Below are 27,125 nucleotides of genomic sequence, written 5' to 3' on the forward strand. Positions count from 1 at the left end.
GATAGGAAAATAAAGTTTGAACTCAGCATGTTAAGATGCATCTTTTAGCAAGGGTGATTTTTACATTCTGGGTTTGAAAATACCACTTTCAGAAAGAGGGTATTTTCTTGCCTAACCAACTAGTGTGCCTCTGCTAAGTTGTGTATTGACTGTCTGGCTTTAGAGTGACAGGGGCTGGGGATGTGCATTCTGTTCAGCCAGCTACTTGGGGGGGGGTTAGGTGAGGCTTGCCCTTTCCAGAATGAGCCAGGGCTGGGCTGAATAGACCTAAGCTGCATTCAGAGTAGGGGGAGGAGATTTCTTTCACACCTGAATGGGCCTGCCCTGCCAAGGACAATACTGTCTCCGCCTCCTGCCAGGTAGCTGTACCGAAGAGGACAGAACTGGTTTTGACTGGGCAAGAGCTTCTCTGCCATAGAGAACAAAGGCTTTTGTATTATAAAAAGAGGGATCCAGACCCCAGACCTTTAGATTACTTCTGGGAATCAAGAGGAACCTTTACCAAGGAGAAGAGCTGGAGAAACTGAGGAGGAATACTCCCCCTGTGCTGTTTGCTGCCTTGGGTTGTCCTGCAGTAGCTATGTTCTGCCAAGGAAAGGAGAAAGACTTTGCTGTGTGTTGTGTCCTCTACTTGAGGAAGATCCCCATAGGCTTGAAATAACGCTTGCCTCCTGTTCTGAAGTCTCAGGGACACAAAGAATCTACCCCAAGTGCCCCCTGAACACCTTTGCTGGGAGTTCTGACCTGCTGATAGGTGCCTGCTAGTGTTCTGGACCTCTGGAGGTTGTTTTGGGGCGGGAAACTGCAAGAATTGTGAAAAATGACGCATTGCCTGTTTCCAATGCATCGCAGCTGTGTGAGAAGAATTTTCCGCCACATCGCTACGGCTGAAGAATCGACACAGCCCCTGCACGTGACTGAAGTGTCTGCCATGCAACGAATCCTGTGCACCGAACTCTGACCTCCAAGATCACTGCACTGATTCTGACGCAGGCCCTGGTGTGGAAGAACCGACGCATCAAGGGGACGCAGCTGAAATCATTGCAGCACACCCCGGGTCTTCACAAATCACATCTTACTGGATTGCCACTCATTGCATCAAAGTGTCAAGTCTGTCACAAAGGTTGAGCAGAAAAAAATAGGTCTTGCAGTCACAAAAGTGAAAGAAGAAGTGAAGGAAATGGGTAGGGTTTTCATTTTTTGTAAAAAAAAAAACTGTTAGCAACCAATGAAAAGTGTTATTTTAAGGTCACTTGACTTGACGCGCTTACGCTGCGCGCACCGGAGTGCTTCCGGGGGCGCTTACGCAGCACGAACGTGGGCGCTTCCGTGGGCGCTTACGCGGCACGCCTAAATGGCGTTTTGCTAGCTTTACGGAAATGCAAAATCATTTCCATTCTGAAACTCAAAAATACTACTTTTATAAGTATGGTACTGAATGTCTTGCATTATTATTTAGTTTTCATACCTATTTTTTTTTACGAATGCAGAAATGGCGCTCTCGCTGCGCTCTCGGGTGAGCTTACTGGTGCGCGCACCCTGAGCGCTCCAAGACAAAATGATACGGGTAAGCTTACCGGTGCGCGCACCCTGAGCGCCCCAGGAAAAAATGATTAAAAAAAAGAAAAATACTTTGATTTTTTTTTTTTTTTTTAAATAAATTATTAATTAATAGTTATACAAAACAGCTAATAAAAAAACACTAAAAATCGTAGGTTACAAACTCGATATACGAAGGAATTAGCTTTTTAAAAACCTTTGAAATTCACTGAAAAAACCAGAGGTTTCATAATCGTTATAGTTAGGAATTAGCATTTAAAAAACCTTTGAAATTCACTGAAAAAACCATAGGTTTCAGATTTGTTATAGTTAGGAATTAGCATTTAAAAAACCTTTGAAATTCACTGACAAAAACCATAGGTTTCACACCAGTTATAGTTAGCTGAACATTTTACTAATACAAAACCATTGAAATTCCCACGTTATAGTTAGTTGGACTCACTATAACTTGCGCGCCCGCAATCCACTGCTGATGATGTCACATATTACATCATTCATGACATGGTCAGTGACATCACTGATGACATCACTGATGACATCACTGATGACGCGTCGGCAGTGAAAAGGAGAGCAGAAGCTGCGCTGAAACGCTCGCTTGATCAGAAATAAAAAGGACAGTAACCTACCTGGTTTGGTATGCGGACTCGTCTTTGAGGGGCAACTCTTGATGGATATTTAACGGCAGTCCTAGTCGTAGAGTATACGCACCGCCCCAAAAACAGGGGTACCTGGCATCTGGAACCGGTCCGCCATGCCCTTTTCAAACCAGGACTGTGAAACGAAGCAAGCGAGAGTCTCAGCTCATCGGCCCACCGGAGGGCGGCTCCCCTATCAAACTTAGGAGTTGGCGCAACCCCACTGAAGGGGACTACCAGGATACTACAAGAACCATAATGCCCCGCTCGACTACACCATAGAAAATCGAGCGGGAGCGCCGGGAAGGCAGTCACTGTATGCGGGCTTGTGGCAGCGTTGCGGACCTTCAACATCACATAAGCGCCTTTGAAAAAGGAGAATGTTTTCTCAGAAACGCGTCGGCAGTGAAAAGGAGAGCAGAAGCTGCGCTGAAACGCCCGCTTGATCAGAAATAAAAAGGACAGTAACCTACCTGGTTTGGTCTGCGGACTCGTCTTTGAGGGGCAACTTTTGATGTATGTATATATATATATATATTACTCTCCGACTTGAAAAACGGCAGCGCCTCTGCCTGTTTTCCCAGCGCGCAAACAACAATGATCGTCCGGAGTCAGGCTTGTCAAATCGCTTCTTTTATTTTGTCATTAAAGTGCAGGGTGCAGGAATCATCAAACAGACGCGTTTCGGGCGCGGACGCCCTTGCTCACTGTCAGCGAGAAACTGGACATGGTAACCATTAAATAACAAACACTAATGTTCAAAAAGCGCGCCAGTATATATATATATATATGTATATATGTATTGCAAAGGACCAGCGCTTTGAAAAGCACTCTCAAATCCAGTCACATTAACTGCTCAGCGGCTTCTCTTCCCTCGGGCAATTATGTTTTGCCTAACGCGTTTCAGAGCCGTAGCGCTCCTTGATCACATTCGTTCATGACGAGCACAGGAATACAAAAAAAGGCATTATGGCAGCACGCCTTTTATTTCGCCACCAACCAGTGTCACAACGTCACTCACCAGAACTTCCAGAGTCTCCGATTGTTTCCTTCTTGGTGCTGTGTGTTCCAGAATTCCCCCCTGAACCAATCAAACCAACAAAATTATAATAATTCCAGTCAGTCTGAGTGATCCCTGGTGGAAAGGGGGAGTGGAATGAGAAAACAAGACAAACACTAGACTGCGTCTTCTTGAATTAGTCGAGCAATGTTTTCTCCACAGGAAGGGACTCTGAGCACTCTTCCCTTGTAATCTGCATATAAGGGCAACAAAGTAACTATATAGCATATGCAAATATTATTCCAAATTTCTGGTGCAAGCCTACCTGGATTCAAGAGATTTCATGCACACACTTCAAAAGATAAAACGTCCCTTAAGATGACTGCAATGTACTAAAAGAACCAAATGGCAATAACATTAAACGTTTTATGTATTGCTGCCTTTTTTAAGTTAGGTGGTTGGTCGTGTTAATTTTGGGTTACTTGATTTCAAATCATACCTTTTCTTCTTTGGGACGACTCTTCTAAAGGGATTTTGAAATTAAAATAATTAAAGAAAAGAAAATAATTTATATATATATATATATATATATATATATATATATATATATATATATATATATATATATATATATATAATGGACACTCTCTTTTCATGGATCAAATGTAGTGTCTTTTTATCAGAATATGCTGCACTGCTGCTTGTGTTTTAGGTTTTAGCAGCCATTAAATGCTAGATAAACATAAAGTATCAGTAAAGTTCTACTAAATGTCTTAAAAGCACTGAACAATCGTCTCTCAGTTCGCAGACATTCTTACAAATGTCTCCTGGTGCTTTGTTTCCTCAAAGTATTTTTATGTCCAATGTCTTAGCATTAATTATTCTGAGTTGCACAAAAGCGTTCCATTTAAATATTGCAAAAGAGCATAACAGTGTACATTAGTGCTAAATACGCTTACAGGTATCCTTCTAGATAAAGTTCTGCTCTAACTGGATTTACCGATTGCCTCGTTTTGTCTGAAACTCTGTACTTTCTCTTTTCTCTGCAGGTTTAAAAGAAAGCGTCGGGAGGGGCGACGAACCAGGAAGTCATCGGGAGAACATCCGGTAGGAAGAGAGACAGCCGAGGATGCAGCCGGGGAACAGAACAAATCAGGAGCGGACTGGAAGGCGGCCTCTCTTCAGGTGAGCAAGTCGGGGAGTTCTTGCGGTGAACGCAATGAAGCGAAGCACCGTTCAGCGGAGGGATGGGGTTTTTATAGGTTCAGCGCGTGAATGTCAGTTGGGAACTAGCGCTGTACACATGTTCAATTAAAGCATCGATGCCACGTGTGAGCGCTTTAGAATTCATCAGCAAGCTACCGGGTAGATACCAATTTTTTTTTATTTTTTTTTAGTAGTTTTATATAGCGCTTGCTAGACCATAGGGTATCAGAGCGCTTCACAGGATATACAATACTGACCAGACATGAGATACAGGAGATTGGGGGAACAGGAAGTTGAGGGGGCGAGGGACTGGCATATGGTCACAAGTTCATCCTTCCACAGTCTGTAATAGAAAAGTTTATACATAGAAGGGTTTCTTGAGCTGCATCAGAAGATAGGAACTGATAGTCTGATTGACAATAAGTTTGAACACCCAAGGATTTCTCGTACTGCATCAGAAGGAAGGTTCTGATAGTAGTCATAGGTAATCTGTAATCAGACTGATTATACACGAACGGATTTCTTGAGCTGCGACCATTTTGTCAGTCTCGGGTATTAGTAAAGATGGAGTGTCGGTTGGGTGCCTAACCAGGGTCTGTCATTTCCCTTGAGGGCGGTCGAGGAAAACATTGCTACCTACAAGGCATTACATGTGAACAAACATCATGAATGCGTCAGCACAATAGCATTTGGTTATCTGGAATTCTTTTATAAGGGCAAAGGGCACATGAATGCTTCTGCACAATAACATTAGGTTATCTGGAATTATTTTATAAGGGCAAAGGGCACAGCAAGAAAATGACAAGGATTGATACCAAGGAAAGTTAAAGAAATATTTATGATGTCAATAGGTATTCAGACTGAACCCTTAACAACCAGCACCAGTTAACATTGTGTTGCATCCTGGTACTTTGAACCTATAGTTGGATTTCCTGTAGTGGGATTTGTGCCTTCTTTGCCATTTGTTCACCATAGTGGGTCCTGGGCATCCTCATGGAGTAATTGAAATTAAATTAGCTCTTTAGTGGGCCCCCCAGGGCGAAGGGCTTCTGACAATGAAGCTGACTGGATACTCCGACCAGAGACTTCATACAGTCCAAGTGTCTCCATGGCCCCTAATATGGGTGGTGCAGCTTTGCGACAGTGGACTGCCGCTAAACATTTGTATTGCAAAGGACCAGCGCTTTGAAGTGCACTCTCAAATCCAGTCACAATAACTGCTCAGCGGCTTCCTTTCCCTCAGGCAATTGTGTTTTGCCTAACGTGTTTCAGAGCCGTAGTGCTCCTTGATCACAGGCGTTCATGACGAGGACAGGAATACAAAGAAGGCATTATGGCAGCACGTCTTTTATTTTGGCACCAACCAGCACCAATTAACTTCGTGTTGCATCCTGGTACTTTGAGTCAATAGTAGGCTTTCCTGTAGTAGGCTTTGTGTCCTCTGTCATTTCTTCACCATAGTGGGTCCTGGGCATCCTTATGGAGTAATTAAAATTAAATTAGCCCTCTAGTGGGCTCCCAGTGCGAAGGGCTTCCGACAATGAGGCTGACTGGAAACTCCAACCGGAGACTTCATACAGTCCAAGTGTCTCCATGGCCCCTAATCTGGGTGGTGCAGCTTCGCGACAGTGGACTGCCGCTTAACATTTGTATTGCAAACGACCAGCGATTTGAAGTGCACTCTTAAATCCAGTCACATTAACTGCTTAGCGGCTACCCTTCCCTCAGCAATTGTGTTTTGCCTATGCGTTTCAGAGCCGTAACGCTCCTTGATCACAGGCATTCAGGATAAGCACATGAATGCAAAGAACCCGAGTAACCCTCCATTTTGACCCAGAGTATCAACAAGAGGCAGCATACATTAACCAGTCAGTCAATTCTTGGGCCGGTACCTACAACCAAGTGTAACGAAAATGTAAACATACATTAGGAACACAACAGATTTTTGTATCAAACTTTATCAAATTTCCCTCACAAGTTGGTCATCTATAATGCTTTGTACAGTTGATGTCAAATCATTGTATACATCGATCGTACATCAACTGGGGACAGAAGCAATTGAGCAAACCTTGTTACGATCTGATCTGGACAGAGAGTTTCAACTATTCCTGATGGAATTGTTATATTTTACACTCTATCAAAGTTTATTTTAAATGGAACGATCAGTGGTTCCTCCAACTCGCTGGAACATTAAAGGGAACTTGTGCCGCACCATCCTATGCAAACATCTTTATGAATCACTTCGAAGAGAACAACATCCTATCTAAAAAGATTTGGAAAACACTTTTATATTATGGACTGGATCTCATACAATATTCCAAAAAGCATTGACTGCACTTAATCAAATAGATGAAAAAATTCAATTCAATTCTGAGATACAGACAGAACAAATCACCTTTCTGGATGTGCTAATCAAGAAAGCCACAAACGGTTTGGAAACAGATATCTTCAGGAAGAAAACAGAAATAACATCTTACACTAAAGAAGCTTTCATCAACAACCTTTAAAGCAACATTTACCATACTTGCAATTACTCCGCGTTAAACGAATAGTTTCAAATCCCAGGAGATACACAGTTCAAAATAAAGAAATTTTGCTTCGATTCACACAGAGAGGTTACCCTGGATCAAGCTGAAATCCGGAGCCAAAACAAATCGAGAGAACAACTGATGATAAATACACCTAAAAAAACACAGGATCGAATAATGGTAGTCACTAAATTTCAACTTTGAGTCAAGCCTATAAAAAGGTGAATAAACATTGGTCAATTCTCAGGATGGAACCAGATGTTAAGAACTTATTTGTCCAGGAACCTATTTTCGCTTACAAAAGAGGCAAAAACATAGGAGAAATACTCAAGACCAAAGCAGATAACACTCAAACCAGCACAGCCAAATGTACACTTCCATATCACAACTGCAATAACTGCCATAATATCATCCCAGGAATAGTGATAACACATCCCAGAAAGGGCACGAACATCAAATTGAAAGTAACAGCAACGTGTGACTCTATGAATTTAATCTACCTTTTAAAATGCCTGTGTGGCAAAGTTTAAGTCGGGTTGAAGAGAAAGAAAAAGAAAAACGAGAATAAATGAACATAAAAGTATTATACAAACGAAAAATACCAAGTCCGTTGTAGCATGTCACTTTATAGAAGAAAGACACAACATCAGTCAACTAAAATGTTTTGTCTTGAAAACCATCCCCAAGACAGAAGGAAGAAACAACAGTAACTGTTTGTTACAAAGAGAGAATTTTTGGATAAAAAAATCTTGAATCCCTCAAACTTCATGAACTTATCGAAAGAATGGAATTTGTATGTTATTTGTAAAAGTACTGATCATGTATACTCTCATAGTTTATTTCATCAACAGACATGAATATTTATGTTTTTTAACATTTGTTCCAGGTTATTACATTTTGAGCAAAATATGCACATATGCTTTACCATATTCATAAGATTCTACGTCACGCAGTGACTTATAACGCCTGTGAAATTGTCATCCCAAATCAAACAGGTTAGAAACCAGAATACCAAAACATTAAAGCAAGCACCATGCATACAGCACCATCACGATATGGCTACCGCTGTTTCCAGCATACTATAGTAGTCCTACAACATTGTAGATTACACCGTCATCAATAGCATATTTAACCACGTAACACAATGGCGGCACCTCTCATGCCGACAATATATTAGCCTGCATTCACCAACACCCTATTCCACTATAAACCGCAGAGTATCGAGAAACAAGGTACCAAAGAGCATAAAAGCACTTCGCGAAATCATAGCGATTTGCTAAATCACAGTGTAATATTTACACCATACAGCTAGCCGAGTGCAAAAAAGGATAACAACAGAAAAGCAAGAGTGAGCGTTCTTCACTGATCGTGATCCATTGTACCAATGCGTGTAACAGCACTTCGAAATCAAAGCAATTTGCTAATTGACAGAATTACATTTACACCAGATAGCTAGCCACTTGCAAAAAACGATAACAGCAGAAACGCGAACATAAGCATTCTTCACTAATCGTGAGTCGTTAACCCATAGAGACCTAGCATAAACAAAAAAAGGTGATTTCATAATTAGCAAGGCTGACTGTGTGGTATCCATGGCAATAGTAGAAACGTGAACATGAGCAACTATTATTTACGGTGTCCTGCTAATCTACAAAGATTCATCAGAGTCTGACATTTACAATCAATCTCGATTCAACATACGAGCACATAACATTAACAATATCATCAATGTGTAAATGAGTTACATACACAAGGCTACAAACACCAGCAGGTTGACGCCCTGCAGTGAAACACACATGGTTCTGCTTCAAAATCCGTGACAGCGTTGGAGCAGGAGCTCCGCTGTAAACCTTCGTTTTGCCAGTGCCTTAAACTCCCCAAACTCTGCCTAGCTGCTGCTGGCCCTGCCTGTAGTCCCCCCGCCGCCACCACTACCACCGGGCGGCCGCTGAGAGGGGACTACCTTTTCCATCAGGCATAGCGCCGGGCACGCCAGGCACGCGCCAGGAGGCGCTTTAAATCAGCGTCATTGCCGGCAGAGCGGGTGTTCTGCTTCAAAATCCGTGACACCGTTGGAGCAGGAGCTCCGCTGTAAACCTTCGTTTTCCCAGTTCCTTAAACTCTCCAAACTCTGCCTAGCTGCCGCTGGCCCTGCCTGTAGTCCCCCCGCCGCCACCACTACCACCGGGCGGCCGCTGAGAGGGGACTACCTTTTCCATCAGGCATAGCGCCGGGCACGCCAGGCACGCGCCAGGAGGCGCTTTAAATCAGCGTCATTGCCCGCGTCGCGGGAGCGCCCGGGCGAAGCCCGGGCCAAGGGCGGGCCCGTTGTTGCCCGTTAGTGACCGTACGGGACCGGACCGGGCCACCCCCTTGTCTTCCCAGACCTAGAGTAAGTACTTTTTCTCAAACATTTCGTGTGATCCGTCTATTTGTCCAAAATGACCCGAGGAACCCGGAAAAATGCTAAACCAGCCCAAACAGTACATCACCTGACAGGGCCGATAGACCAATTTATTTCACGTACCAACAATGTCATCGACCAGAGCATTTCCATTTTGGAACACAGAGTATCTCTAGATCTCGCAAATGCCAAGCGTTCCTCCATGGGCCATTTGGCTACTGTGGTCTCTCCAAACCAGCCAGGTCCTACTCCACCTATCTTGACTATTACAACCACCACCGCAGCAGATATCCACACACTTCCTTGCACAGTGGACCTCTCTGCTACGCAATCTATATCTGACTCTCTTTCTTTGGAGGATCTAGAGACTACTCCTAATCTGGAGCTTTGCCAAACTCTGGAAACATCACTAGTTGACCACCTTCGTGGGATCAGAGAGGGTGCAGTTCCAAAAAGGGGAAATGGCAAACAACAACATTGTACCTCCAATAGATCTGAAGACTCTACTTGTTCAACCAAGCACAATTATAACAAATGTTACTAATCCTATAATAACCAGTACCAATACTGAGAATGTGACTGTAAATCCCCCTAGGACCTCCCAGCACGAAAATCGATGTCTAGTCTGTAACGCCACCCCTTTTCTATTATCCATCTTCAGGGAACTCCTCACCGAGCAATTAAAACCCGTGCAATCGAGCTTGAGGAACCTAGAAAAACAGCTGGCACTACTATCCTCCAAAACACTCACTCAGCCCAGCACAGAGCTGACAAATCAGGGGACAGGGAAACCAAAACCTCCAGTAAAAATTTTACAAGGATTCCGACCAGGCCCCGCTAGCAAGATGACAGCTACGTCCAACCCATCCAACATTTCACCTAAACACCCAGCCCTCTCAGCATCCCATCTGACCAATTCCCTAGCAGGTGTGCCTCCGGCTGGACCAAGTACTGTTCAGTCCCCGGTTGCACAAGGTTCGGGGAATAAAACGAACCAACCCGTTGACAAAAAACAGGTATCCCTACATCCCAAAACACTGGAAAGTAAACCTTCAGAGATACCAAAAAGGGGAATGCGCTCAAGGCGTCCAGCCCATCTTCCACCTGAGGCATCCCCCTATACGGTTATTCTCACCGGAGTTCCCGAACTTACTGAAGGCACAAACGAATCTTACTGGTCCCTCAAAAATAAAGTCTTACAATGGCTAAGCTTAAATAGACCATTACAGAGGCACCATAACAGCAGAATAACTACAGTACGTAGAGTAACTTGGATAGGGGAAGAACAAAAATCAATTCAGGGTGATTGCATCATAGTGAACTGTGTTGACCCTAATACAGTCATTCACATTTGCTCATGGCCATCCTTGGAAAAAAAGGGGGGCATAGATGCCTACCGCCTTTCCTTTTTTTACCCTCGAGAGAACACCCAAAACTATTTTCCTACGGGAAACTGGCAACAACTCCCTGAAGAACATTGGAACCAGGTGGCCTACACTAAAAGAAATAGTAATAGAGACTGGCAGACACAGGACTGGCACCTGCAGCCCTGGCTTCCTAGAAGATCCCAGTTCCATAGGGAGGAGTGGCAGGGCTTTCCAACCAGAAATCGTTACGATTGTCTGGATATGGTAGATTGACCGTTAGCCAATATAGTACATAAGACCCAGGCCTCAACGATTCCTGTTGTCTCTACCAGTCCCGAACAAAAATTAAGCCTGACTAAACACCAACCTCCTATACTATCGAAATTGCCCATTCCAACTACTAGTGAGGACGGTCGTCTGAATGACTCTTCTCACATTGATATAAGTAAAGTGACATGTGTTCCCCCGGAAGCCTCCATTGGAGTAAATATCACAAACCACTGCCAGACTCAAAATAGTGATAAACATATACCAGGTGCAATCTCAGCAGAGGACCTGAGCATTCCAATAGTGTATTGGAATGTTGCAGGCATCCGAGCCAAGTGGGCACTCCAACCATGGCTGGACACAGTCTCCATTCATCAGATAGTCTGCCTCCAGGAAACCTGGTCATTAACCCCACAACACCTATTAGGTTACAAAACGTTCCATAATCCAGCAATCCAAGGAGTCATGGGTAGACCAAAGGGTGGTTTGGCGGTATATGTTGCTAATACTCTGCCCCCCCTAACTATATGTATGCTCAAAGAAGATCCTAGTTACCAAATACTACAAATACATTTTAACAAAAACAGCACCTTTATTTTGATTATTATTATAACAATTCTGAAGTAAACGACTGTATAAAATTGTTAGCTTAAGTTACCACTTTTTTAGAATCCTTCCAAAATGATTTACACTCAACCACCGTATATACAATTTGGGGCGGTGATTTTAATACTGCATTATGCACAAACCACAATAATGGGAACTGTGGCCTGTTGGATGACCACGGCTGCCCATTGCCACATTTTGAACATTCCACCTGTGGAAACAAACTAAATGAGTGCCTTTTCTCCCTAGATCTCGAGTTCGCAAACAACCTAGTAGAACCCCCCATAGATTTTTCTCCAACGTTCCATGGCAGAGGGGCCTCAACCATAATAGATTACATTTTGACCTCACAGACCCTGAAGGGCCAATTGACCAACTTTTATACAGGGACAGATGTGAGCAGTGATCATTATCCGATTAGTGTAATACTCTCCCCAAAAAATGTTAAGATTCATTCTACCCTTACCAGCCAACTAACGCAAAGTTCCTTAACCATGAACAAGGTGAACGGCTATTCAGTTAAATGGGCCAAAGTCGATCCACGTAAAATCACGGAACGGGTACTTGACAGAGCCGGTCCCTGGGTTCTCGACTGTTTATCTGCGGATGCCTCGCCCAAAACAACTGTGACAAGTTTCCAGAAAGTTCTAAAGGCTATTGGGGAGGAGTTTACCCGTAAATCCAGGAATATAAAATTCAACTCTGAAAGATGGTTCAACGTAACCTGTCGCAAGGCTCTTTCAAATCTAAAGGCCGCCCTTCATAGTCCTCTGAGGGATACTTCGGAAATTTCCAAACTACGGAAACTCTATAATATAGCCAGAGCGGATCGCAGGAAAGAAATTAAGAACAATCTATGGGCACAGTTACATCTTAGTTGCCTTAACAAAGACAGCGCTCTCTTCTGGCAAGTTATCAGATCTCCCTTTCTGGCTGATTCATCGAAGGCCCAACATCTGGACGTGACCATCACCGCTGAGGAATGGGTCGCCCATTTTTCGAAAATCTTTGGATCCCTTCAAGCAGTTCTCTCTGAAGATGAACAAAGAACTGGTGACATCCCAGGGATGATTACCTACTCGATCTTCACTCATGGTGAGGTTCTAAAAGCTCTAAAGGCGTCCAAACCGGGCAAGGCCCCAGGGCCTGATGGTGTGCCCTTAGACTTTTTTCTATACAATCTCGAACTTTTGTCACCCCTCCTTACCCAGGTCCTCTGTGCTGCAACATCTACAGGGCTCCTAAAGTCATGGTCGAAGTCAATCCTGCTTCCCATTTTCAAAAAGGGTGATCGCAATGATCCTGCCTGCTACATGCCTATTTCCCTTCTGGACTCCATAGGTAAAGTTGCAGGCTGGGTGATACTGGGCCGACTACAATCTTGGGCCCAGTCAAACAACATCATGACCGACCTGCAATATGGCTTCCAGAAGGGTCTTGGAACTGTGGAGCAGGCTCTGAACCTTGCCCTTCTCATAGGGAAGTATGCTGCAGCGAAAGGGGGTAACATCTTCCTAGTGTATGTCGACCTTAGTGCAGCTTTTGACTGCGTCCAGCACTCCAAACTCTGGGCTATTTTAAACAACCTCAAAGTTGAACCAGCTCTCATAGCTTTCTTACGGGAACTCTACGGGGACGCAACGGCGTCCGTCAGATATGGAGTCAATGGCGAGTTGTCCCCATCTTTTTCCATCAAAAAAGGGGTAAGACAGGGATGTGTACTGGCTCCCTTCCTGTTCAACCTTTACACCAATGGTCTCGAGTTGGCCATGCTAGAAGGGAGCCAGGACTTACCCCAGATCAACCATCGCCCTATACCAACGCTGCTTTATGCAGATGACTCAGTCATTTTTGCAAGAACACTCAATCAACTACAAAAGCAGCTTGATAAGTACTCTTCTTTTATGGGCTCCCTGGGTCTCAAAATTAATATAAAAAAGACGTTCACTATGCATATCGGCCCCAAGGTCAAGAAACCAAGAGTAATTGTCGTGGAAAAGTCAAGATTGGAAAAAACGTCGGCCTATCCATATTTAGGGATATTGGTGGATGATTCTTTAAGCTGGCGGCAGGCCACGGCCAGCAGAAAACTTCTTTTCCAGCGAGCAACAACGGCCTTGGTCTCATTCTCCAGAAAACTTGGTAAACCTGCTCCCCAAGAACTCCTAAAAATTTTCTATGCAAAATGCCATAGTGTGGCCACTTATGGCGCAGGAGTCTGGGGCCATGCTCCAATTGATCCCATCCAAGTAGTGGAGAACGAGTTTGCTAAATACCTGCTGGCCCTCCCACAAAGTGCTCCGAACTTTGCTGCTCATAACGAGCTTGGAATGGAATTTATTACAGACTATATACGTGTCCAACCAATTCTCTTATGGCAGCGTATATGGTCAAAACCAGAATGTCATCTGACACGCTCGCTGATTGAGGACTGTATGACCCTAACAAATTGGCGTAGGATTTCCTGGCTAGCATACGTGGAGAACTTCTTCAAAGATTTAGGTCGTAGCTCATATTTCGACGACCCACCGAGTGTGGAGGATATATCTAGAAAAGACCTAAGGAAAATAAGCATGGACCATCTGAGAGAACTACGCAGCTCAACTGAGATTCAAAAGTCTTCTAATCTCCAAATCCAAGCAATTCAACCCGTCAAGCTCATACAACCTTACCTGTCATATTATTTGTCTAATTTTGAAAAATACCTTTTGACAAGATTTCGTTTTAATACCTTTTTTCGACTGGTTTCCTTTCCTCGAACACAGTATTGGTCGAAAGACATCATGAACTGTCCATGTGACGGAGTATCGACCCAATCAACCCTACACATTATCTTTTTTTGTTTATATTATAAGGCACCACGAAAAACATGGATTTTACCATTGCTCCGATCATCTGGCATTAGGTCCTGTCATCTAGCCTATCTTTCTTTACAACTTTTGAACTCAACTCATTCTGCAAAATGCATAGCCACATTCCTAAAAACTACAATCAAAATACGAGAAGCTCTTGTTTGATATTATGTCCTTCGGTGAATTTATATCTATTTTATTTTTTCTTGTTATGTAAATCAATTTTATCTCTATTGTTTTTATCTGTACTTTTTATGGTTGCAATCAAGTGGTAACCGAATAAAAGAAATAAAACGAAACGAAACGATTGTATTGAAGTTTGATTATTGTCTAATGACTGATTGCTTTTATCAAATGATGGTTTTCATTACTCACTGTTTTTGTTAGCATTCATCAAAAATCAAGGTTTCTTTATCATGCTAATATGGGAATTTATGGACTGATTATTATTTTGTTTTTTTACATTTTTTAATTATTGCAAAAATGTAATGTTATGAAACACACAGGATGGTTTCCTCATGATATATGTTTATGTTTCTTATACATATATCCCTGATGAAGGGTGCAAGGCCCGAAATGCATTGGATTGATATATGAATTGGGTCATGAAAAACTGATTGACCAAATATATACACACCATATATTGATTTGTCTTATAACAAATATGAATTGAAAGAAAAGCCAAAAAATATGAAAATTCTAAATTACTCGAGGAGTACTTGTTTTCATTACCTGGTCTAATTTACTACACCTGTTCAGGGCTTTTGACTATGCCCAAGAGCATTCATCCCATGGCTTAGGGATTGAACAAATGTATTCAAAATGTACTCTTCCCACTCCAGTAAGTGCAACAGTAGTGAAAGTGTTGGATATCGGAGGAGTAAAAATTGCTAGTCCCACTGCAATTAGTGCAACAGTAGGGAAAGTGTTGGATAGCGGAGGGGTAAAAATTACCATTCCCACTCCAGTCCGTGCAACAGTAGGGAAAGTGTTGGATAGCGGGGGGACAAAATTTACTATTCCGACTCCAGTCAGTGCTTCAATAGGGAAAATGTTGGATTGCGGAGGAGTACAATTTACTATTCTCACTCCAGTCAGTTCAAAATAATAAAAAAAACTAAATTTCATAAACAAAATACAAATATATATTTTTTAAGTAATTAAAAAAGATAAATATGTTAAAAAATATTTAATATTAGAGATAAAAACATAATGTTAAATACATACCGCAAATACCTACAAATATTATATTAAATACAATAAAAATATTTTTTGTAAATATTTATCAACAAAAACATTAATCATTACATGAATTTAGTCTATTTACTTTCCACCCTATAACACCACACAACTCACAACACACTTCGAAATAAAAAAGACGTATTTGCATAATTAGCATAAATATTTATCAATTAAACACATATTATTAAAACACAAATTAAAACACATAAAATGTAAATAACTTACCACCCCTTACACCTGTAATCTCCACAATCCACACCTAAAATTGAACTGTAAAAAAATTAATTACACAATGAAGACACTTTTTCTATTCAATACCTAATAGTATTTAACAACTAATAATAAAGTAAGCATAATTAATTTAACCAGCCTGCACCCATATAAACCCAAAACCAACACACAAAAAATATTAAACAGTAACACTAATTAATTATCCATTAGTTAATTAGTATTCACTTTCAACTAATAATTAAATAATTAAAAACAAATTACTTCCCACCATGAACACAACGAAAGACCCCAAAACCTGCACCTAAAATGAATTACACAATTACCATAATTAATTGTCAATTCATTATTTAATATTAATTAACAACTATTTAACAATAATTAAAAATAAATTACTTCCTACCCCTTACCCCTATAAACCCCACATTCTGCACCAAAAATTTACCCTAAAAAACAAACAGTTAACATTATAAAATCTCAATGAAGAAAATATTAATATATAATATATGAATTAATTTATTATAATTAAATTCCGTCCCACCCTATTCCACTATAAACCCACAACATGCTACGGAAAAAAAACGCAAAATGTAATTAAAATAAAATTAATAACTACTAAAAATGTAACACATATTAAAAAACACAAACAACAATTATACAAAGAAATACATCACATACATTTAAAATGTATACTAAAATGCATAACACTAATTAAAAAAACTATATTTTAAAAAACTATATTTTTGCAAACAATATTAATGACTTCTATGTTTTTAAAATCGATATTACTTACCTTAATATGCTTGACCACGATATTCTTTCAGTCGATATTTCTTTCTCACGATATTTAAAACTCGATATTAGTGTAAGTCGACATTTCAAACTCGATATTTTAACTGAATACCTGTCCATATATTCTAAAGGAGACACCTCTGACATTCAAGGAACTGCATGGGTAAATCGAATAATAATCTTTCAAAAAAAATGAAGGTTAGTGTGCACATATAACAGGCAATGTGGTCCAGAGGGAAATGGAATAATTAAGAAAATGAATAATGTTGATGTGTCTGCAGTGCACTGCAGCCAGGGTGTCCAGGAGGGAATTGATTATACCTTGAAAACTGAATGCTGTTGTGCAGATTTGCACCTGTGGTGGACGGATAGATGGATAGATGTGTGGATGGATGGATGGATGGATGGATGCATGGATGGACTGAGGCAAAATGCAAAACAAAATTAAACAAACAAAATGAAATAAAAAAATGTATATATTTTTGTGAAAATAGTTGAATACAATTATAAAAATATTTACAATTTAAAAAGAAAAAACATTTAAATTAAAATGAAAAAGAAAAAGGAAAAAATTTAAATTAAAACATGAATACTTAAAAATGAACATAAAAAAATAACATATGGAAAGATAAATGATTGTCAATGTTTGTATGGGGGATGTGAAGAAACCTATTGTGAGGCAAGGAGGTACACAATAAAAAATGCAAAAAAGTGTGTTCACATATATAACTATTCATCAAAATCCTATTCTTCATATAAATATACTACAATGACCCTGAAGCATATTATTAAACTGATATCACATTCATACATGCAATCCTATGACAAAGGCACACTGGCTGTATGCATAAAATGACTGCCAGCCACATGGTCAAATAACAATAGCGAGCAAGGAGGCATGAGGAACAAAGAACACATGCAAGCCTTTGGCAAATACACACTGACTTGGTGCACAAAATTGCCACATACCCACTAGCCACATGGTCAAACAACAGTAACAAGCAAGGAGGCATGGACACAACAAAGAGCACATGCAGGTCTAAGGCAAAAGTACACTGACTAGCGACACAAAATGGCTACAGAGTCAAACAACAACAAGCAAGGAGGCATGGGGAACAAAGAACACATGCAAGCCTATCGCAAAAACACACTGGCTGGATACACAAAATGTCTGCCAGCCACATGGTAAAACAACAACAGCGAGCAAGGACGTATGGGGAACAAAGAAATAATGCAAGTCTATGGCAAAAAGACACTGGATGGATGCACAAACGGCTGCCAGCCACATGGCCAAACAACACCAGCAAGCAAAGAGGCATGGGGAACAAAGAGAATATATTCAGGGGTATGGACTCCACAAAATGGCCGCGGGCCACGTGGCATGTAGAGCAAACACAAATGGTGGTTTATGGCAAGCATACTTACTGGCCAGATAGAGGAGACATGGTAACAGTGAAAAAAACACTACCATTAATGCCAAAATCAAAAATTAACTGAACAGAAAAAAAACACACATCCACCCAAGGCATCAAATATTATGCCACATTTTCACTATTTGTACACAAAAAAAGTGAAAAACGAAAAAAAAGATACATTTTTAATGTATTCAAATGCATCCCAGTTCTAACTGATGTTTTAAAACAATATATACTACCGAAACAGTTGTTTAAAGCACCCATGACTAATACTGGCCTGGGCCTACTGACTGGATGGCCCTTAGGCAGACTAGCCCATAGTAAAATAAATACATATTGCAAATTTAACAAAACATGGAGAAAATGTACTGAACTGTGCAAAATTGTTCCTTTACAAAAGAAGAAAAATGAAATGTAAAAATATAACTAGACCCCTACTAAAACTGCAGGCCACCCAACACAAATTTTTTTTTATATTTGAATCAAAATTACAACTAAATACTGGTGCATGCCCTTTATCAAACAAACATCATCCTTACTTGTGAAATCTCAAATACAAAGTACCAAAATCCAATGGTATATATGCAGCAGACAAAGAGATTGGTCCTTCCAGCTCCAAATCCAAATGAAAAGTGACAAGTAGATTGACAAAGCACTGGGAGGAGCATCTGAACAGGGACAGGAATTTGAAATCTGTGGGGCACTTCCTTCCTATTGGGAAAGAAAAGTAAACAAAAAAAGGCTTTTCGCATTAAAAAAACAACTTGAACGGTCTGTTGGAGAATGAAAACCTCTTTTTATAGATTTAGCTGCTTCTTGAGCACAAAAGCTACTCGCGTGGTGCTAAATTGGCGCCTTCTCAGCAAGAAGCCATGCGAGCTGGCGCAAAGTCTTGTATGCGGGTCACAAGTGGCCTGAGAATATTGTTCCACTCAAGAGCACCAAAACAAATCTCGAGTGTGAGAACGGGAACAAAAACTCCGCTTTGCATCTGTAATGTGGAATCCAGGTACTCAGCACTCTGCCGCGGAGTGCCCAAATTCCGAAAACATCTATGAGAGGAGTAAAGTTTTCTGCCCGTAGCTATTTAAAACTTCACACACAGTCTCTGTAGTGGCAGGCCTGATACATGCTAAAAGGGCTACTGAAGTGGGTGGCACAATCAGTGCTGCAGGCCCATTAGTAGCATTTCATTTACAGGCCATGCGCACATATAGTGCATTTTACTGGGGACTTTCAAGTAAATGAAATATGTCAATTGTGGATAGCTCAAAGTTACCATATTTTGGGGGAGAGCATACAGGAAGTTAGAAAAGCAGGTCAGAAAGCAAAAAAAGTCAGGGCAGACCACAGCAAGGATGCCAGCTCTAAGAGGTGTCCCCTACAGCTGAAAGTGGGGCGAGCTACCCAAACCCTTGGGTGTTCTCTTCACTAAGTAAGAAGAACCTGGAGAGACCATCAGCATTGTTGTAGTCTTTTCCAAGATGGTGTCCCACCATAAAGTATTGTCACAGAACCAAAAAAAGTATTACAATTAAAACATTATAATCAACGTAGGTACAAAAACATCTAATTTTCTTAATACATTGTTATTGGTATACATCACAAGACAGCTACACAAAGGTCGACACAGCGTTTTGGTGAGATGTATCTCTTTCACCTTCTTCAGGACAGAGTTTTCTAAGTAGTGGGAAACAATTTATTATTACTACTAAACAAAGACATCTGATTGAAAAAAATCAGATTAACAAACATACAAGTGAATGCTAACATACATTATACAGCATTTAGTTAGGCCAATTTAACAATATTCTACAACACATGATTTAGAAATGTGTTGGGTAACATCTAATATCATGGCCTACCTAAAAATGTCTTCACATTTAATATACTGGAAATGGAAAGGTAAAAGAATTTCTTCTGTAGGTGTTATTATTATTAAAAGAAACCTAGAAAGAGGTAAGGAGTTACATTTATCAAAAAAGAATGACTAATGTTTCACTATAAAAATCCAAGCTACTCATTGCATACCTCAATATTGGTAACCACTCTATTAAAGTTGCATTTGTTAGAGCCACCGGTCACTCAGGTTAAATATCAAAACATGAATTCCTAGGTAAAGCAATAAAATTATCAACAGAATCAAATATGATGAATACTCCATATAAAAAATACTCCATATAAAATGGAGCTTACCATATCTAAACTGATACATCCATAGGACAACGAATATGCCGTGAGTGGAGTTTCAATTCTCAGGTTTTTTCCTTTTTTTCCCTTTTTTTGGGGATTGTTTCACCTATTTCAGTAATTGGTACTACATTAATAAAAATAGACTTTTTTATTATAATGCTAGTTGAGCACACAGCTTATTTGTCTTTTAATGGTTAACTACTAGGACATATCTAATAGTTACCTGATATGGTTGCTATGAGAATAATGCAACAGCAAAAGTTAAAATCTGTAATAACAAAGGAAAGCATTGTATTACTGATACATGTCATCTTATCAGCCTATTCAACTCATATGACCTATTTAGTGTTAAATTTAAAATATATATATATATATACATCATCTGGGCTTTAACGGAGCCTATATACTAAAAAGATATGATTATACGAAATTGGATGTCTTATTGTACCAATTCGTGGTTTACTGGTCTAAGGTTCGAATACAGCGGAAGGTACTAGGAAGTTGTTAAACCTGACAACATCGTATTATAGGTTACATTCCCGTTTGTATATATGGGAATATGGGCTAACGTTTATCCTACACAAAAGAGAGAAGAACCAGAAAACAGATTACCATCTACTCGCATTTGCCATTAGTGGGGCCGTAACAAAACATAAACGCCTGCCACAAATTAGCGGGGCAAATAAATAACAATTGTTTCAAATCAGAAAACAAACAAGGGAGTCCTCCAGTGAAAATAAAAACACCCTGCATGCTATATTTATGGCAGAGTGTTATCTCTACCAGTGATAAAAATACATCGGCATCCCTGCTTCCAAACAAACGTCTTCCGGGTCAGGATGCGTAACAGTAATAACCCGGAAGGTTAATTGAATACGTTTATTGTACACCACGTGATATGCGCTTGGTACTCAAAAACATTTTTTAAACCTCTTCCTCGATTTAAAAAGATTTGATTGTCAGAACTATTGATTTGAAACTATTTATTAAACACTAAACTCTAGGAATCTTACCTGCAAAAGCCGATGTGTTACCTGCCATAGATTATCATAGAGATGTCTTACATATAGCAACCATTACGAAACATTACACCCATCAAGTGGCTAATAATGATTGTAAACTTAGCGGCCATCTTGGAGAGGGAAAATTGAAAAACATTAAACTTGCAAATCTCCATGTAGTTGGTGTAATATATCTATTATTTAACTGCACTCCGTCTTATTGCATACTTCATTAAGCATCCATATAGCTTCGATTTTCTTATAGTGAAACATTAGTAATTTCTTTTTGATTAATTCAACTCCTTACCTCTTTCTAGGTTTCTATTATCAATAATAAACACTACGTAAGAAATTATTTTACATTTTCGTTTCCAGTATATTAAAAGTGAATACATTTTTAGGTAGTTCATGAAATTAGATGTTGCCCAACAATTTTTTGGATCATGTGTTGTAGAATATTGTTAAATTGGTCTAACTAAATGCAATATTATGTGTATTAACAGTCACTTGTATGTTGGTTAATCAAAAACTTATTTCAATCAGATGTCTTTGTTCAATAGTAATAATAAATTGTTTCTCACTACTTAGAAAACTCTGTCCTGAAGAAGGTGAAAGAGATACATCTCACCGAAACAGTACTGTGACAATAGTATGTCTATTGTTTTTTAGTGACTTTGTATTTGTTGTATGTATTTTAGATAATCTTAATTTTAAACTGCACTGCACAGTTACTTGTCCAGCACATGATCCTTACACTTATTGCGTTTTGATTAGTGACTGACTTTGTTTTTCTTTATTGTATTATCCTGTCCTTTTTCTTAGTATCAGGGTTCCTCCCTCTCTTTTTATATAAGTTCCACCATAAAGTCCATTCCCTGTACGGAGATGGACCAACTCAACAGTTTGTGATTCTCAACCCTCACCTACATTAACCTTCTGAGGTGCCTGTGGTCTGTCTGAATCTGGCAGTGCGTGCCAACAAGGTATGGTCTTAGCTTTTTCAGTGCCAAGACCACAGAAAAGCCTTCCATTTCTATTGCATTCCACCTCGGTTCCCTGAGAAATAGCCACCTACTGATGAAGATTACAGGCTGATTTAGGCCCTCTTCATGCAGCCATCATGTTCAGAGGCATCTATTAGAATTAGTTTTGGGAAGAAGTCAGGAGCCTTGAACATGGGTGCTGTGCATATCCTCCTGCAGTGTCAAAATAATATTAACATTCAAATGAAAATGAAAACAATAAAATTAAAACATTAAAAACATAACAAATAACATACGAAAAGATAAATAATTGCAGATTTTTATATGGGGTGAGAAGAAACCTATTGTGAGGCAAGGAGGTGCAAATTAACAAAAATGCAAAAAAGTGTATTTCATTTATAACTGTTCATCAAAGTCATATTCTTCATATAAATATACTCCAGTGAGTGCAACAGTGGAGAAAGTGTTAGATAGTGGATGGGCAAAATGTACTATTCTCACTCCAATGGGTACAACAGTAGAGAAAGTGTTGGATAGCAAAGGGTTAAAAATTACTATTCCCACTCCAGTGAGTGCAACAGTAGGGAAAGTATTGGATAGGGGAGGGATAACATTTACTATTCCAACTCCAGTGAGTGCAACAGTAAGGAAAGTGTTGGATAGCAGAGGGCTAAACATTACTATTCCCACTCTACTGAGTGTAACAGTAGGGAATGTATTGAATAGCGGAGGGGTATAAATTACTATTCCCACTCCAGTGAGTGCAACATTAGAGAAAGTGTTAGATAGTGGATGGGCAAAATGTACTATTCCCACTCCATTGAGTGCAACAGTAGGGAAAGTGTTGGATAGCGAAGGGGTAAAATGTACTATTCCGACTCCAGTCAGTGCTTCAAAAGGGAACGTTTTGGATTGTGGAGAGGTAAAAGTTACTATTCTCACTCCAGTCACTTCAAAATTAAAAACCAACAAAATATAATCAACAAAATAAAAATATGTGTTTTTAAAGTAAATAAAAAATGGAAATATGTTAAAAATTTAAAATATATTCAATATAAAAATTTAAAAAAACATATTATAATATTAAATACATATCACAAATACCTACTACTATTATATTGAATAAAATAAAAAAATATGTTTTAAACAAATACATATTTTTATTTAGAAAATATTTATTAACAAAACATTAATCATTATATAAATTTAGTCTATTTACTTCCTACCCTATAACACCACACAACTCACAAACACATCGAAATAAAAAAATGTATTTGAATGATTAGCATAATTATTTATCAATTAAACAAATATTATTAATGAATCAATCAATCAACAACATTTGTAGAGCGCGCTACTTACCCGCTAGGGTCTCAAGGCGCTGGGGGGAGGGTGGGGGGGCCACTACTGCTCGAACAGCCAGGTCTTGAGTTGTTTCCTGAAGGAGAGGTGGTCCTGGGTCAGCCGTAGGTGGGTGGGGAGGGAGTTCCATGTCTTGGCCGCCAGGTAGGAGAAGGATCTTCCTCCGGCGGTGGCTCTGCAAAAGCGTGGGACATTGACGAGGGCGAGGCTGGAGGATCGGAGCTGGCAGGTGGGTGCCTAGAACGTGAGGCGGCTGTTGAGGTATTTGGGGCCCATGTCGTGGAGAGCCTTGTGTGCATGGGTGAGGAGTCTGAACTTGATCCTCTTGCTGATGGGGAGCCAGTGCAGGTCTCTCAGATGGGCAGAGATGTGGCTGTGACGGGGGATGTCCAGGATGAGTCGTGCAGAAGCGTTCTGTATGCGCTGGAGTCTTTTCTGTAGTTTGGCTGTGGTACCAGCGTAGAGGGCGTTCCCGGAGTCTAGTCGGCTGGTGACGAGGGCCCGGGTGACAGTCTTCCTGGTTTCGGTGGAGATCCGCCGGAAGATCTTTCAGAGCATGCGTAGGGTGTTGAAACAAGATGACGAGACGGTGTTCACTTGTTTGGTCATCGTGAGGGAGGAGTCCAGGGTGAAGCCCAGGTTGCGTGCATGGTCTGTGGGCTTGGGGACGGTGCCCAGTGCAGGGGGCCACCAGGAGTCATCCCAGGCAGAGGGGGATGGTCCCAGGATGAGGAATTCCGTCTTGTCTGAGTTCAGTTTCACACAGCTGTGCTTCATCCATTCTGCGACGTCTTTCATTCCTTCCTGGAGGCTAGCTCTGGCGGTGGCGGGGTCATTGGTGAGGGAGAGGATCAGCTGGGTGTCGTCAGCGTAGGAGATGATGTTTAGGTTGTGTTGGCGTGCGATGGCTGCGAGGGGGCTCATGTAGATGTTGAAAAGGGTGGGGCTGAGCGAGGATCCTTGAGGAACGCCGCAGATGATTTCGGTGGCAGCGGATAGGAAGGGGGGAGGCGGACTCTCTGGGTTCTTCCGGAGAGAAACGAGATGATCCACTCCAGGGCTTCCCTTGGATTCCAGTGTTGCTGAGGCGCTGTATTAATGTGCGGTGGCATACGGTGTCGAAGGCAGCCGAGAGGTCCAGGAGGATGAGGGCAGCTGTTTCCCCGTTGTCGAGCAGGGACCTGATGTCGTCGGTAGCTGCGATGAGGGCGGTCTCGGTGCTGTGGTTAGCTCGGAAACCGGACTGCGGGGGGTCGAGGGATCCGTTTGTCTCGAGGAAGGCGGAGAGTTGTTTGTTGACGGTCTTCTCGATGACTTTGGCAGGAAAAGGGAGGAGCGAGATGGGGCGGAAGTTCTTGAGGTCCGTGGGGTCCGCGGTGGGTTTCTTCAGGAGGGCGCTGAGCTCGGCAGGTTTCCAGCTCTTCTGGAAGGTGGTGGATGGGAAGGAGCTGTTAATGATGTCCCGGAGTTGGGGTGCGATGATGGAGTAGGCTTTGTTAAAGATGTGGTGTGGACATGGGTCGGTTGGGGAGCCGGAGTGGATGGTGTTCATCGTGCGGGTGGTTAAAAAACAAATTAAAACACATAAAATATAATTACATTCCCACACCTTACACCTGAAAACTCCACAACCCGCACCTAAAATTAAACTGAAAAATGAATTACACACTTTTTCAATTAAATATTTAATAGTATTTAACAACTAATTATAAAGTAAGTTAAATTAATTTACTTCCTACCCTTCACCCCTATAAACCCAAAAACCACACACCCAAAAAAGTATTAAATAATTACACTAATTAATTATCAATAAGGCAATTAGTATTACTTATCAACTAATAATTAATTAATTAAAAATACATTACTTCCCACCATTAACCCCTAAAAACCCCACAACCTGCACCTAAAATTAATTAAACAATTACCTTAATGAATTGTCAATTAATTAACTAATTGTTAATAATTGAAAATAAATTACTTCCAACCACTTACCTCTAAACCCCACAACCCGCAACTAAAATATTTACAAAATTACCATAATCAATTGACAATGAATTAGTTAATATTAATTAACAACTAATTCTTTATTAATTAAAGGGGGCAGAGCTTACCACAGCACAAGATGGCCGCATAGTTGCTGAGCTCCGCGAGCCGTCAGCACCACTTGTTAAATATCCTGCGTAGGGCGTACATTTTAATGTGAGCTCTCACCTGATCTGGAAGTGGCGTCTCCAGACTTCTCCAGTGACATCATTTGTGCCCCGAAGGAAGCTCCAGAAGGGCCACGACACGCGGAGGACCTGAGCTGCGCAGGAAGTGACCGAGCGTGGCCGACCGGACACCGTGCCTCTGCTCTTGTGAAGTACGCAACACGGGGTAGTTGGCCGGTTCCACTGCTGGATTGCGTGAGAGACCTGCCGGACTGAGCCCTAACCGAGGATCGATGACATCATACCACGTGGAGCAGCCTGCGATGAACCGCTAAGTGAGCCTGATACACTGTGGCCTGCAGCCTTAGGGGAGGTGAGCAGTGGTAACCTGCAAGAGCTGAGTTTGGCAACTGCTTGGCCGGGGGAGGTGGACGGCACCCACATCATCAAATAAACTCCTTGTGACGAGACGTGGCTGCCTCTCGCCACATCGCTTGCCGAGGAAACCTGCTCCCCTCAGGAGTTGCCGTAGTGCCTCTTCGCTCACTGCTGGCCCCTGGACTGAGATCCGAGCTGTAGCTGTGGACCGGGGGGGCTAGAGGCTGCCGGGTTCAGCTGCTGCCTGACCAGGAATTTGGGGAGGTGTTTAGACTGCCTGTGGCCCACCCCTGCAGCGAGGCGATGCGGCCCTTTGATCTACGGCGCACCGGGGGTGGTGCCGTTCCCTAGCTATTATCGCCGAGGTGAGCGGCGACCTTCTTGGTGTTCAAACACTGCAGTGGACTGTGTGACTGGGTGCATAGAGTTGCGGGGGCACATTACATGACTCCAGGGCGACCGACGCCTCCTGCGTGCTGGGGCTGCTCTCCATTCACTGGCTGGGGGCGGTCCTCAGATCCTGTGCTTTCTGATGCTGTGTGCCAAGAGACATAAGCACATGCACTGGTGACTGCAGTGAGACCCCACTCCCTCTACACCAAAAGAGACTGTGGATAGCCTGCTAGTGAGCTGAGGTGTGCTTGCTCCTCCTCCGCAGGGAGGTGATACTTTCCTTTTTTTTCAACAGTAACTATAGAACATCGGTGTGCCTGGGCAACTTCTGTGCTGCCGACGCCTGCGCCACCGGCGCCACCTGGCCGGCAAGCCTCTCCATCATCATAGTTATCACCCTCCAGAGCCTGGTACACACCTCATCTATAATACCCCTTCCTGGGAACAAGCCGCTGTAAGGGGTGTGAAGGAATGCCTATTGCTATCAAGCACAGTGACGGTGTACACTGACCCCCCGGAAGTGCAGTTTTTGACTAACCAGCCAGGGGCTGCACTGCACGACT

General features: G+C 41.5%; 1 long non-coding RNA gene across 2 annotated transcripts in view; it reads left to right on the top strand.

Moving 5' to 3' along the window:
- Positions 1-27,125, top strand: part of LOC144825986 (uncharacterized) — a 316,475-nt gene that overhangs the window by 10,559 nt on the left and 278,791 nt on the right. For both annotated transcript variants that reach the window (XR_013609662.1, XR_013609661.1), the window contains exon 2: positions 4,245-4,380. This is a non-coding gene — a long non-coding RNA (uncharacterized LOC144825986). The remainder of the gene's footprint in view (positions 1-4,244; positions 4,381-27,125) is intronic.

The sequence above is a fragment of the Lissotriton helveticus genome, chromosome 3_2 (genome assembly GCF_964261635.1).
Source record: "Lissotriton helveticus chromosome 3_2, aLisHel1.1, whole genome shotgun sequence".
NCBI classification, from domain to species: Eukaryota; Metazoa; Chordata; class Amphibia; order Caudata; family Salamandridae; genus Lissotriton; species Lissotriton helveticus.